The sequence below is a fragment of the Mercenaria mercenaria genome, unplaced genomic scaffold (genome assembly GCF_021730395.1).
Source record: "Mercenaria mercenaria strain notata unplaced genomic scaffold, MADL_Memer_1 contig_4794, whole genome shotgun sequence".
Lineage (NCBI taxonomy): Eukaryota > Metazoa > Mollusca > Bivalvia > Venerida > Veneridae > Mercenaria > Mercenaria mercenaria.
The window spans coordinates 42,880-57,316 of record NW_026463050.1 but is presented as its reverse complement, the minus strand read 5'-3'; positions in this window follow the sequence as shown (position 1 = coordinate 57,316).

The following is a 14,437-nucleotide window of genomic DNA, read 5'->3' as shown; positions in this document are numbered from 1 at the left end:
ATTATAGAATAAGTGATGTAGAGGAGTTAGGTATGCTTAGTGTAAGAAACATGTCCTACAAAACCCGGTACTTGAAATGGTAGGGATGTAATCGCTATGCGAGATACAGGTTGTACAGGGTGGTGATAGTGAAACGGGACTTAGTAGAAGCAAGTCAGTTTTTAGAGAAAACCCGTAGATGTAAGTACATAGATGGGAGTAAAATTAGGCTAGATGTAGCTAGAATAGATATTGATTGTCCGTATTTCAAGGGTACAGTAAGGGGCGTTGGTTGTAGATAATCCTACCAATGATGTTATAATTGGTAATGTAGAGGGAGCTGTAGAACTCAGTTTAGTAGTTTAGCGTCAGCAGTAGAAACTAGGCGCAACCCAAAGTTAAGAAGCAAGTAAAGCTTAAAGTTCCGTCTAGTTTTTAGATGTATCTAGAGAGGAATTCTTAGTAAGCAACGGGAAAGATAGCACGTTAGATTTGTGTAGAAAGAAGGCTGAGGAAGGTACGATTAAGCAGTGTAGAGTAAAGGTTCAGTTAGGTTTGAGAAAAGGGAATAGATTGTTATATAGAGAGTATTACCGCCCAGAATTTAGACAAAGTAGACAGTTGATTGTCCCTAATGTCTTAGAGAAACTGTGATGAAAGTTGCACTTGATTCGTTACTGTAGGCCATTTAGGTATAAGGAAAACTAGTGATAGGGTATTAGGCGAATTTTACTGGCCAGGAGTAATGGAGGGGTTAGGAGGTACTGTCAGTCATGTAGTATTTGTCAACGTACTATAGCTAAGGGTAATTTAAGTAAAGTTCCGTTGGGAAAAAATGCCTTTGTTTGGGATACTCCGTTTAAGAGAGTTGCCGTCGATATCGTTGGCCCGATCAACCTATGACGATAGGAAAAACGGTACATCTTGACTATGGTAGATTATGCTACTAGATATCCAGAAGCTATAGCACTACCTAGTATTGAAACTGAGAGAGTAGCAGAGGCATTAGTAGATAGTACAGTAGATTAGGAGTGCCAGAGGAAATGCTTACCGATTGGGATCGCAGTTTACGTCAAAACTTAGGGCAGAAGTTAGTAGGTTATTGTCATTAAGGCAGTTAACTACAACCGTTACCCTATGTGTAACGGTTTAGTAGAGAATTTTAAACGGTAGTTTGAAGCAAATGTTGAAGCGTTTGTGTAGTGAGAGACCTAGAGATTGGGATAGGTATTTGAATGCTATGTTGTTTGCTTACCGTGAAGTTCCGCAAGAAAGTTTGGGATTTTCCCCCTTTGAGTTACTTTATGGTAGAACAATCCGTGGACCGTATAACTGTGCTAAGAGAGTTATGGGCTGGTAAGACGGAGAATGATGAGGTTAAAACCACTTACCAGTATTTTTATGGATTTGCAAGAAAAGTTGGAAGATACGTGTAAGATTGCTCAGCAACAGTTAGCAAAAAAGTAGTGCTAGATACAAGAAGTATTACAATAGGAAGGTAGAGATTTGGAGGTTTAAGGCTGGGTAGTAAGGTACTTGTATTGTTACCTACGAAACTTATAAGTTGTTGTTACATTGGAAGGGTCCTTAGTAATTTGTAGAGGTAGTAAATAGACTAGATTACAGGATAGATGTAGACGGAAAGTTGAAAACGTTTCATGCAAACATGCTGAAACGTACTGTGAAAGGAAGGATGATAGTAAGTCTATACCAGATAAGGGTATTTTAAGTAAGGTTGGAGCAGCTATTGTAGGGAGGATCAGAGAGATTATGACAGATTAGATCCGAAAGAAAGTAGTGATGAGTTTTCAAGTAAAAGTAGAAAAGGATATAGTTTTGTGTCCTATAAAGCAGGGTACAGAAACGTACAAAGATGTAAAGGTAAAATCCAGAATTACCAGTAGAAATGTAAAACAGGAAGTAGTAGACTTGTTAAGACAAGTTCCAATTGTATTGACAGGGTATTTATTTTGTATGTGCATTTTTATTGATATTTTTTTAAATTTATCTCAAAAGTCGGCGCCATTGCAGTTCCACTCACAGATTTGACGAAAAAGGGTCAGCCAAATCTTGTAGAGTGGGGTGAAAGTCAAGAAAAAGGGTTTCCAGACTTTGAAGGCTAGCTTAATGGGTCCGCCTATTTTGAAGTTGCCAGATTTAGATCAGACTTTTATATTTTAGAGTTGATGCTTCAGATTTAGGTTTAGGCTCAGTATTGCTTCAGGAAAGTGGGTGGAGAGAAATTACCCGTAGCGTATGCTAGTAGAAAATTGCTACCTAGGGAGCAAAAGTTTCTCAGTGATAGAGAAGGAGTGTTTAGCGTAGTATGGGCAGTAGCTAAGTTTCACCGGTAAATTTGTTCGGTAAAGACTTTGTATTAGAGACAGATCATCAGCCGCTCACTTATTTGAATAAGCGAAACTTGCAATTCCAGGCTGATGAGATGGGCATTGGCATTGCAGCCCTATTTGGATCAGTATTAGAGCAATTCCTGGGAGAGAAAATGTAGGTGCAGATTATTTAAGTAGAGTGTAGACAGGTGGCTATATTATATGGGGGTACAGAAGTGACAGTGTGTTTTTTTTTTTTTTTGTTGTGTTTGCCATTTTCAGTATGTCATTTAGTTTTCATTTAGAAAATTATAAAATTTTCTTTTTTAAAGGGGGGGCGTGTGTCACAAATTGACATACGGGCCTTATTTTATCTGTAGTGTAAATGCAGGTATTGCAATCATCTTTGTAAATTTTTGAGTTATTTAGGTAATGTCAGATTTCCACGCATGAAATACCTCTCATGTTTTTCTGGGATTTCATAACTTAAATGGCCATTTTAAATTTCATTAAATTCGGTTCAGTAATAAGAAAGTTGATATTTTATAAACTTCAGTAATTTATGTTTTTATCCCCAAAACCACTATTTAAAGGGCCTCAAATTGTCAATTTAAATTCGCGCCAAAGTAGTTAGATTCCCCGGCTATATCGTGAATCCCGTGAAAATGACAATAGTCGGAGCTCACGGCCCTTAACCGTGAATCCCATGAAAATTTTGTATTTGGGGGACATTTCTTTAAATAGACTGGAACTAGATATGCCTTGCGCACACCACCCTTACGACTTTATAGACGAATCTTTTGTCTGAATTTTTTCTTGCTAGAAATTTATGCTCGATCGAGGTAAGAAATTTTTTTTGTTAGATTTTTGTATGATTTTTGCATTTCGATTTTTATTTGGTAAATTTTTGTTCATTCTACAGAATTCTGTAACATTTACTTTTCGGCATTAGATTTTGGCTAGTTTCGGTATGTCAGGATGATTTATTAAATTTTTCAGACTTTTGTAAATTATTTGGAAAGAGGAAACTAAAATGTTTCATTTATATAAGATGTAAAATTGTACTGAAATTGTAACATGATATTTATAAAGTTCTTTGTTTCAAAAAACTTATGTCAAACATTTCGTTATTATGGGAAAGCCATTACTGCTTGTATTGTTATGTATAAATTTTTTATGGCAAGTCTAGTACCATGTATAATTATTGTAATATGAAATTGTGTGCAGTCTATTGCATACACATACAATGTCCGTTTTAGTGTTTTGGCATTAGATATTATTGGATGCCAACTATCATATAACGTTTTGATTTACATTGAATTTTGTTAATTTGTAGTTGTAAATAATAGCTGCAGTTTTTTCATGTCCGTATTATAATGTTTCATCATATACTTTTCATATCATTTCTACTTTAACTTTAGTCTTTTAAGTAAGTAATCTTTGTAATAATGGAAGTTAATAAGTGACGTATTTTTTAATCATGTGACGTTTGAACTTAGTAGACATATGTTTTGTATAGTAGCACGTATTATTTTTGGGAGCCTACGGAGGTTGGTGTACCCAAAGGAGCAGTTTTATGCCCTGACTTTTTTGTTTTGCTATGGTGCTTACCATATGTTATATATTTTAGCTTCTTCGCCAGACGATTTTTCCTGGTGATGTCATAACCCGGAAGTACAATGCCGAGGTTCACTTGTCTTCACTCGCCTGGATGTGATATTCCCAGCGCAGAGCTTTCGTCCCATGGTTGTGCCGTAAACCGCAAAGACGATGATTTTTGTTATCCTCTGAAGTCAGCTCAGGGATGCAATCACCTACCACCATAGGGAGCCAACACGGAATCAACGTATTCACGGTTTAAAGGGACTGAATTTAGAAATCTGTTTTGTTTGTGCTACTTAAAGTTCACAATTACATTAAAGACCTGTGTCACGTCAGATTAGAATGGAATTTAAGAACTTTTGTATCTAGAGATACTGAACTTTCTTTTTTTTTCTTTCTTATAATCAGTTTTTTTTTTTCTTTTCATATCTATTCATTGTTAATAATCATCTTACGTAAATAAATTTGTAAATATTGTAAAGGGTGTTGATTTGTTTTGATGGTTACTGTCGCCGGTACGGCCTTTCCTGTCACAAAACCCCATGTTCCCATCTCAAAGGTCAAGGTCACAGTTGCAGGGCCCGGCTTAGCCAATTATATGCTGTAGCCGAATAAAGAAATAGTTGTTAAAATTAAACTAAAATATGGTTAAAAGTGCAAAATGGACCATCAAATTTGTAGCCAAATTGAAAATGTGTAGCTAAAATGGCAGAGCAGGCCCTGCAGTTGGAGGTCAAATGTCAAATTGAAGATTTTCCGGAACATTTCTTCTTTATGCAAGGTCGGTGGTTCTACCCAGGTGCCCGCTCGTGATGAAATATGCACGGAGGGGCACCTGGGGTCTTCCTCCACCATTAAAGCTGGAAAGTCGCCATATGACCTAAAATTGTGTCGGTGCGACAATAAACCCAACAAAATAAATTCTTTATGCATGGTGGATTTAGATGTAGCTTGGCATGAATGTTCACCATTAGAAGATCGGGTGTCATGCAGAAGAACCAGGTCCCTAGGTGTAAGGTCAAGGTCACACTTAGAGACCAAAGGTGCTGGCGGGCTCGACATTCTTCCCGTAAACATGCAGAATGTATTTCTAGTTTTAATTACATGTACATGTGATTAGCATTTGTGTTTAGAACACTGCTGTTCATAAAATTACTGCCGTTGTTTAAAGCATTCCAATGTGCTGTAATAGAAGATTTGGTACACTAAAATTAGTGAGAAGTGATAGAAATTTACTTTTAGCATGCTTATGGCATGCCTAAATATGATCACAAAAATAGTAATTAAAATGTCATTAAATATTCTGCAAGCTAATATTTTTATAGTAGATATTATTCATATTATTCAATAATGGTGTATTGTTTCAACAAATATTTATTAAACTAACTTAATTATCAACTTGTGTAAATGTAATGTCTGTATGTTAAAACATTTGGTTTACGAGCACATCATACAATTTACTTTTATATTATAATTGAATCTTTTTTGCCATTATTAAATTTGTCACACATTCGATTTTACCTGTTGAGAAACAGTAAATTAAAAATATCTATTGAGTTTACAGCTTTAAACTCAGACTAGTATTAATTTGGTGTACAGGGAAATATTGCTAATCCTAGGCAAACAAGATGCAATAAATCAAATTAATTAATTTTGGTTTGTGTTTCAGAGGAGATAAATTTAATTTGTGTTTCGGTATTTACATCCGGTTGATTATTTTTACCAAAAATGGATAATAATCACGTATAAATTTCCCAATTTAAATGTTTTAGGCCTCTTCTCAATTTCCTGATGAAAAGTCCTGCCCCTTTTTAACTTATGGTTTAGTTAAAGTTTTTGATAAAGTCAAATATCTCTGTTACTATAATCAAAGCTATTGACTTGAAGTTTAAAATGATTGTTTACTGTCAAAGGCTTCATTAGAAGAAACAATCCCCATATCTCTGATCTGAATTTTGACAGTGTGCCCCTTTTTTAACTTAGATTTAATTGATAGTAATAAAAATTAAATTTTAAATTATACCGGTGACAAGTTCTAGCTGTACAGATATCCGGTGTTAGATTTTTAAGACTTTAGATTGAGAATAGTCTAGCACTGAAAAACACTATTAGAAACAATCCCCAGAACTCTGATTATATGTGTTTGAGTTAAGAGTCTTAAGACAGCTCTTGTTTGATTTTGGGCTACCTCCTCACAGCAACAGTTTTATATCCCCTATACATTTGTAGTACATATTGGCCTCTGATGAGTGGTTACTCTCCACAATGGTAAACGTTAGTCAAAAAGTGGTCACTGTCATTATTTTTATCTCCTAGAAGCAGCAATCCAGTGGGTTACATTAAGACGGCTAAAGTGACTTTTCACACGTATATAAATATCATTTATAAACATGTATAGGACTGTATCTTCAAGTCTGCATGCAATAATTATGTTATAATTATTATTAAAATTGTGTCTTTTATGAACAATTTCAAGCAAACAGGATTTATTTATTTGTTACAATAATCGTTCTTCCTTTTGATTTATTTTAATGATTTCATAACTGAGCAATTTGATGTACGGAATTATGAAATGTGCTCCGCTTGACACAGATGCGTTTGTAAATAAGTACAAGGCATTGTGTTTACTCCTGAAAACACAGATAAAATTAGGAAATGTGTTTGTTCTTACAATGTATTTTTTATAGTAAAAATAATAAGATGAATTAATGTTTTTAAGGTCATTTAATAGATAACAAAAATACAGCTTATAATTTAATCATAATGATTTTTACACATTTATTAGAATAGATCTTTGCCAAAAAGACTGAACTGTTCACAAAGTATCTCAGACTAATAATCTCCAAACACCTCTCGAAAGCCACCAAAATATAAGTTTCCGTCAGACAACTTGCATTGCAGATGTTAATTCGTATTTTACAAAAACAATAAAAAACGACAAGATAGCAAAACTCTATGATACAGCATAACGTGCAGCACTGTTACATTAAATTTTGGCTCCAGAAATGGTAGATCAAGGGCCCCTGTTTTTTTAAGTTAGTTTTACATTTACTGGTCCTGTGACATGTTCAGAACTATTTTTCAGGGTAATAGTTTTTTTTTTTTTTTTTTTTTGGTGGTTAGGATCAAGTTTCAGATTAGATGTGAGGTGTCCAGCAAGCCAATTGCCCCTTCTCGGAAACTGATTTTATGTATTTAAACAGGGTTGCCAATTACCTTAAAAAGTTAAGGGAAAATGATTTTTTTTCAAGGTCAGTGAATTGTCAGGGAAATCTTGATGATTGTCAGTGCAATATGAAAATTTAGAAAGGTCAGGGAAAATGAAATTCTGGGTCAATGTTTAAAATGTTCAGTGGCTATGGCAGTCTTCAAGCAGTATTTATAAGTATTTTCCAAACACATTTTATATAAGCATAATTTAAATGTGCTTGAATTATTTTCGTTTTTATGTTAACTTCGGAATTTTGAAAACTGAAAAGCTTCTTGGTATTTGTTAATGAGGGTTTGTTATAATATAACTTATATCGGAAGCAAAATAAATATAAAAGGGTGGATTGGGCGGCTGCACGGAAGGAGAAGGCCAAAAACAATATGGTAATAATGGTCAGTGAAAAGTGTGGTTTAGTCAGAGAAAAGACCAGGAATTTCAATTTCTCAACTAAATTGCAACCCTATTAAAAGACGCTCATTGGCTATCCTGGAAGCAGATTTGTTTTTTTACATGTATTTTAATGGCAAAAATTATGGATAGAAGCACTTTATTTTGAACTATTAGAACATTTTGAACAGTTTCTTTGTGGGGACGGTCCTTATCATCTAGGTAGGTCCCCACTGAAAAGGTAAGTCCCCACAATCATGAATGTATTGCATGTGATTGGTTGAAAAGGTAGGGTAAACAGTAAATGGTGGAAGTGTTAGTTTTATTAATAGCTCGACTATTCGAAGAATAAGTAGAGCCATCCTACTCAGCACAGCGTTGGCGTCGGTGTTGGCTTCCGTTTGGTGAAGTTTTTCCTACCAGTCCACATTTTGACAAAGTCTTTTGAGATAAAGCCTTGAAACTTTCATCACTTGTGTACCATCACCATGTCCAGTTTAAGGCAAGAGTACATAACTCCATCAAAAATTTTGGCTGAATTATGGCCCCTTTGAACTTAAAAAATCTTAGTTCAGTTTTTCGTACCAGTTCACTTTTGAATTAAGTGTTTGGCATATGACTTTGAAACTTTTATCATTTGTTTATCAAACAGTCTCTATCTGTAGGCAAAAGTACTATTTTGGCTGCATTATGGCTCTTTTTGGACATGAAAATTGGTACAATGTTTGTATCTGTTTGACTTGTGGTTTTGAAACTTTGTTTATCATCATGGTTTCTATTTGTAGGCAAGAGTACATACCTCTATTAACTTTTTTGGCTGAATAGTGGCCCTTTTAAGACTTGGAGATCAGTTAAGTTTTTCATATGAGTCCGTATTTTGTCTAACCTGTTCGTCATATGGCTTTCAAACTTTAACCACTTGTTTACCATCATAGTCTACATATGTAGGCACGATTACATAACTAGGACAAAGACTTAAGTTTATTTATGGTCCTTTTTTGGACATAGAAATTAGTTATGTGCCGCATACCATTCCATATTTTGTCTTATCTTTTTGACATATGGCTTTGAAACTTTGAACAGTGTTGTTTACCATGTTGGACACACATTGCCATATAGTGCAGGACTTATCCAAATCCGCAATTGCAGGCACGTTGTTTGTCATATCTGTTATTTTTCTTTTGTCTGAAAATCTCTGGTAATATTTTGACCACATACTCAATTCTTCAAATAGTCAAGCGCACTGTCAATAGACAGCTCTTGTTACTTTGAAAAGAATGGCTTATAGGCACCAGATTTTAGCGAGGTAACGCATTCGGTATGTTAGTTCACTACATAGGTATACAGAGTGAGACACTAAATAAGAAAATGATACCACAAAAATGGTGGTTGTATAATGGCAGATTCAGTCCTTTTGGGAAAAGATACACTTTTTCAGAGAAAGAAAGTTTTTTTATAATTTTGTTAAAATAATCGTCATAGTGTTTGGCAAGTTATCATTGTAACATTATAGATAATCTCGCCATTTTATAACACAATCGATTAAACACTTTATCTCTTAAAATCAAGATTATCGTTTGTCCGGAACATTCAAAACCTGCAACAACTGAAAATCTTGTCAAATTTGGCATGTGTTTGGCAGTGATTTTACAATAACTCAGATTTTTTTACAAAAAACACCGTCAAAATGACGGGATTCTTCTTCTAGTGCGCATGAAAGTAATTCACGAAATTATAATTTTGAATTTATGAGAGGTATTGTGATGGTGGTGGAGACATCTTGAGAAATGTCTTGTAAGGAGATCCACTGAGTGCTTACCTGTTTTATGAGAAACTTCTGATAGAGGCATATATGTGACAGTTAGCATGTCAATTGTAAATTTAACCTTAAGCCTTACTTTACTTTTGCGACCAGTGCAGACCAAGGTCACCTGCACATCTGTGCAGTCTGATCATGGTCTGCTGTCAGTAAATTTCAGTGAACACCTATTTGATTAGTAAGTGGTACTCCCAAATTTGAATGATGGGCAAGTCAATTTGAGAAATATAGCAGGGTAAATATAAAAGATGTGGATTTTTTAAAATGTTTCGAATGCCTTCATAATTAAAGCTAATACTTTAGTAGTTTAGATTCCTGTGAGACCTAATGTGGTGGTTATGGGGACATAAAAAGAAAACACTGTGGGAACATCCAGGTAAAGAGGTAAACTGTTGATAGGCAGAGAGCATGGTGAGAAAAATTTTTTGGGACATTCTAGTGAGAGCTAGCATTGTGGTAGTGGGGACATTGCTTATGAACCTCTATAGAGACATTTTTGTGAGAATTAGCATGTTGAAAATAGGGGCATGCAAACTTCCAGTAAATTACTAGATTGTGGACATTCTTCATTTGCAATATGAAAGGCAGGGTTATTGTTTTGATTTACTTACTTTACTGCAACGATGAAAATTGTTTTACTTTTTCTACTAGTAGTAAAGAAAATGAGACATTAACAAATAATCACACCAAGGAGTACACATTTTGAAGTGGAGATAGGGATTTACTTTTGATAAATTGATAGCACAAATTAAGGTTCTCAATTTACTTTCACATCTGTTGATGATCTACAAGTGAATTACATTTACAAGCTACAGCCCTTAATGTTGTGAAGAAAAAAAATGGACATAAATTATCATTTTATTTAAACAATTTTCATAAGTTACAAAGGGTAGATCTACAACAAGTGACTAGACTTTTGATCGGCTTACTTAAGTAAGTATAATAATCATGTGTACAAAGTACAAAGTCTAGAACTTTTGTTGTAGAAATTGAACCTAAAGTCAAATTATAACACCAAAGTACAAATGGTCATGCTATGCAGAAATGCAAGAGAGGTTTGATTTCTGACCTACTTTCTTTGCAAGGATGTGTAAAAATCGTCAAAATTATTATAGCTCTGATATTTGTTTTAAGTGGAACTATACAAAAAACTTTACCAATGTCCCTCATCCCCACCTCAGCCGATACCAACAATTGGGAGGCAAGAAAACCTCCAAGATCTTTATAGAAATAACAGACGAGCTGAAAACAGTTAGGACATACACATATCCTAGTGCCCTTATTGACTAATTCATGAAAGGAAAAATTGTATAAATGGCGCTATAGACGAAAGTGTAGCAGAGACATAGCATAAGTGTCTTCACGTTCTACTACTACGTACATGGTAAAGATAAAACGAGGTATCGTTTCATCCTTGGTCAAATTGAAAAGGGGGTGGGGGTGTTTGTCCGCGCAAACCTCCCGTCCAGCCCTCTCCACAGAAAGAAAAACAAATGGTTATTTTAAATTCAGATTATTTACAATTGTATGCATAGATAGATCTAAGAATATCCATAGTTTTGAGGTCAATTGATGAAATCGATATCATATACTGGAATTTCATTTAAAGAAATGAAAGGCACATAACATGTATAAATACTTTCGGATCAACATCGATATCGGTATAGAAAATAATTTTAAGCTTCTTGTGCGTATTGTCCGCTAATCAAGGGACCCTCGATTCTGATTATATATACATCACGAACACCGCATAACGCACCAACGCAACGCAAATGCGGTATTGAACTTTGAAGTTCTTTTTGACCAGATATTGATCACTTGTCAACCAGTGTACTTTATTGCTTTGGCACATGTTCAAAATTTAACATCTTACAAAATAACGAAGGAGTGATAAGTTCGTTCTATGATTTGTTTCTGTTCTTCGTGTCTTTCTTTTTGATTTTTTCTTTAGTGCACTACACTTAATTACTATTTACTCGTTATTTCTTTATATTTGTGACTTCGTTCCTGTCTTACCCCTTTATTTCCAACTGTATAGAAGGATGAGCCGGTTGTTAAAACTGAAGGCGACCCCTCTCCAGAAGTTAACATCTGTTGCAACTCATCTCCCGGTCCTCATTGATTTGTAAGAAAAAGATTAGATTTAGAAAATATCAGCAAAGTTATAAATGTTCATTTTTTTAAGATGATGATTAAATAGAGTAAATTCAAAATTATTAGAAATGTCTTATGACAGAAAGTACTAAATTTGCTAACCTGGGGTGGGTGAGGGGATTTTGTCGGTTTGAAGGATGGAGTAGTTGGGGGCCGTGGACAGGGGCGTTTTCCATTGGATTTTCGGCGGGATCATTTAGAACGATGAGTTTTGATTCTTGTATTGTAATATATGTTTCTACATAACAAGAAAATAGTAAATATAAAGCACGTTAATAAAAAAATATATGGAACTGTTGACTTGAGTACATTTATATCAATACTATAAAAGAGACTGAAAAAAGAGGATCTAAATATTATCGTTGTCTTATTACATGCATTATTAATAACAGAGCTGACTTAATTTAAATTTAAATTCAAATGTCATTCGTGAATTGTATATAATGATATGTTGCCTTAATTTTATACGTTAACAATTTTTCACTATGACCCTTTAAGCCCCTGGTGGATAGTAAGCAACCTACTGCATGTGAACGAGACTTAGATAACAAAATAAATACTGATTTAATTAACACTTTCTCCCCACTGTAGATTAATATAATAACTTGTACCAGTATCACTTAAAAAACAACGTTATATCAGCATGCTCCCGTTCACAAAATGTATAAAATACCGTTAATTTAACTCGCGCTGCACAAAATATTTATGATAAGACATTTTTCGCGAAAGGCAAAGAAAACCAATGCTTTAAGTATTCGTATAAATTAGATCATTTAAATGCAATCTGCTTCCCCAAAATTGTTAGCAAAAAGCATGTAGTCCAAAGTGTATTGCAAAATTAAACTTGAATTTATATTTGTATACGTTAATTAAAAAAAAAATGACATATTTTCATTACCGAATAAAATGATTCGATTTTTCACGTTTATCGTTGTTTTCTCGCTGCTCAGGCGCAATAAACGTTTATGCAGTATTACACGGTTTCTTGAACGGTTCGCAAACGAATAACGGCTCGTTTCTTGAAAGCGCGGAAATTTATCGGAAGCTACACTGTTCATCTTACGACGTGTTTTGAACAACATTTTTTTACGAATGTCGGATGTTGAATTTAGCGCACTGAACGACATTCATTTTTTTCTGCCAAAAATCGAATGTCGTATGTCCTATGTCGCTTTTTAACCACATTCAACTTTTTCTCGGATGTCGTATGTCCTTCGTCGTGTTTTGAACGTAATTCAATTTTTTCTGTGATTGTTCGAATGTCGTTTTTTTCCAAAACTTTCAGTTTTTTAGCATGTCGTATATTCTATGTCGTGCTGTGAGCGACATTGAAATTTTGTTTGTCAAAATCGAATGTCGTTTGTCCACTTTTGTGTAAATTTCATACGTCCAATGTCGAGAACTGAACGGCATTCAAATGTTTCTGTCCAAGTTCAAATGTCATATGTCCAAAGTCATTTTATGCACGACATTCATTCTTTTTTTCGAAGGCCGTATGTTGAATGTTTGCACTGAACAACATTTAAATATTTTCCGTCAAAGTTTTAATGTCATATGTCCAATGTCGTTTTTATCACAACATTCAACATGTCGTATATCGTATGCCGTGTTCTAAACGACATTAAAGGTTTGTTTGTCAAAATCGAAAGTCGTTTGTCCAAAGTCGTTTTATGCACGACATTTAAGTTTTGTTAGTCAAAAATTTCCAATATCGTTCTTTGCTTCTCCCAGCTATTTTCTTTCAGCTGTTTGAAGCTGGTCAAACAAACGCCATATGATAAACGATAATCAAAAGAAAATAGAATATTGTTCATAACGCGATATTCAAACATACGACTTTCGAATAAAAGTTGTATGTAATGCTAAATCGACATTGGGTATACGACATTCGAACTTCAACAGAAAAACTTGTTGTTCCGCGCGCGACAATAGACATACCATATTCGGATAAAACTGAATGTCGTGCAAAAAAAAAAAGAGATTGGACATACGACATTCGAGCTTTGACAGAAATAATGAATATCATTCAATACGCGACAATAAAAATACGACATTTAAAAGAAAAGATCATGTCGTGCAAAAAAAAACGACATTGGACATACGACATTCGAACTTAGGAAAAATGACGTCGTGAAGTACGCGACATTCGATGTACGATATTTAAAATATTCAATTTTCCTGCAAAAAAAATGATATAGGAAATACGACATTCGAACTTTGACAGAAAAAATTAAATCCCATTCAGTACGAGACATACGACATGGGACATTATGAGAAAAAAATTGAATGTAGTGTAACAATGATATTAGACATACGCAATTCTAACGTTGACAATAATAAATGAATGTCAGTCAGCTCGCTAAGATAGACATACGACATTCGAAAAAAAAAAAACATACATGAAAGGAGAAAACCACAATCACCTATCTCGATACAGCAGCATTTGGTTCGAAACTTCTTAGATGCACATATTTCGGCGTGGAGAGATTCCGCCCTCCGCGAACATTGTAGATACAAATACAATAGTAAATACTGCATCATTTAAATTACTTAGGTGTATATCAGATATTGAAGTATTTTTGCCTCGTTATATCCGAGGAATCAATTTGTAATTGTGAAGTTACAAAATTGTGGTCATCCCTATTGTGACTGGTAACATTGACATTATGCATTTTTGAGTCATTTTTATTAGGTATTCAAAGGTATTAAAGATCCAAAGTTCATGTTTAAAAACATAAACAGTTACTTTATAAGGTTTATGTAAACATGGAATTAACAAATTTATGTGATAACAGTACTATGCATTAGGTTAATAACAGTACACACTGTATACATGTATAGGCAAAAAAAGTAATTTTAACACTCAACTGTAACTACATGACATTTAAGGATGTTGGATAAGTTTCGGGCCAATTTGTTCTACAATTAAGATTTTTTTCATACTTTGCATGTTTG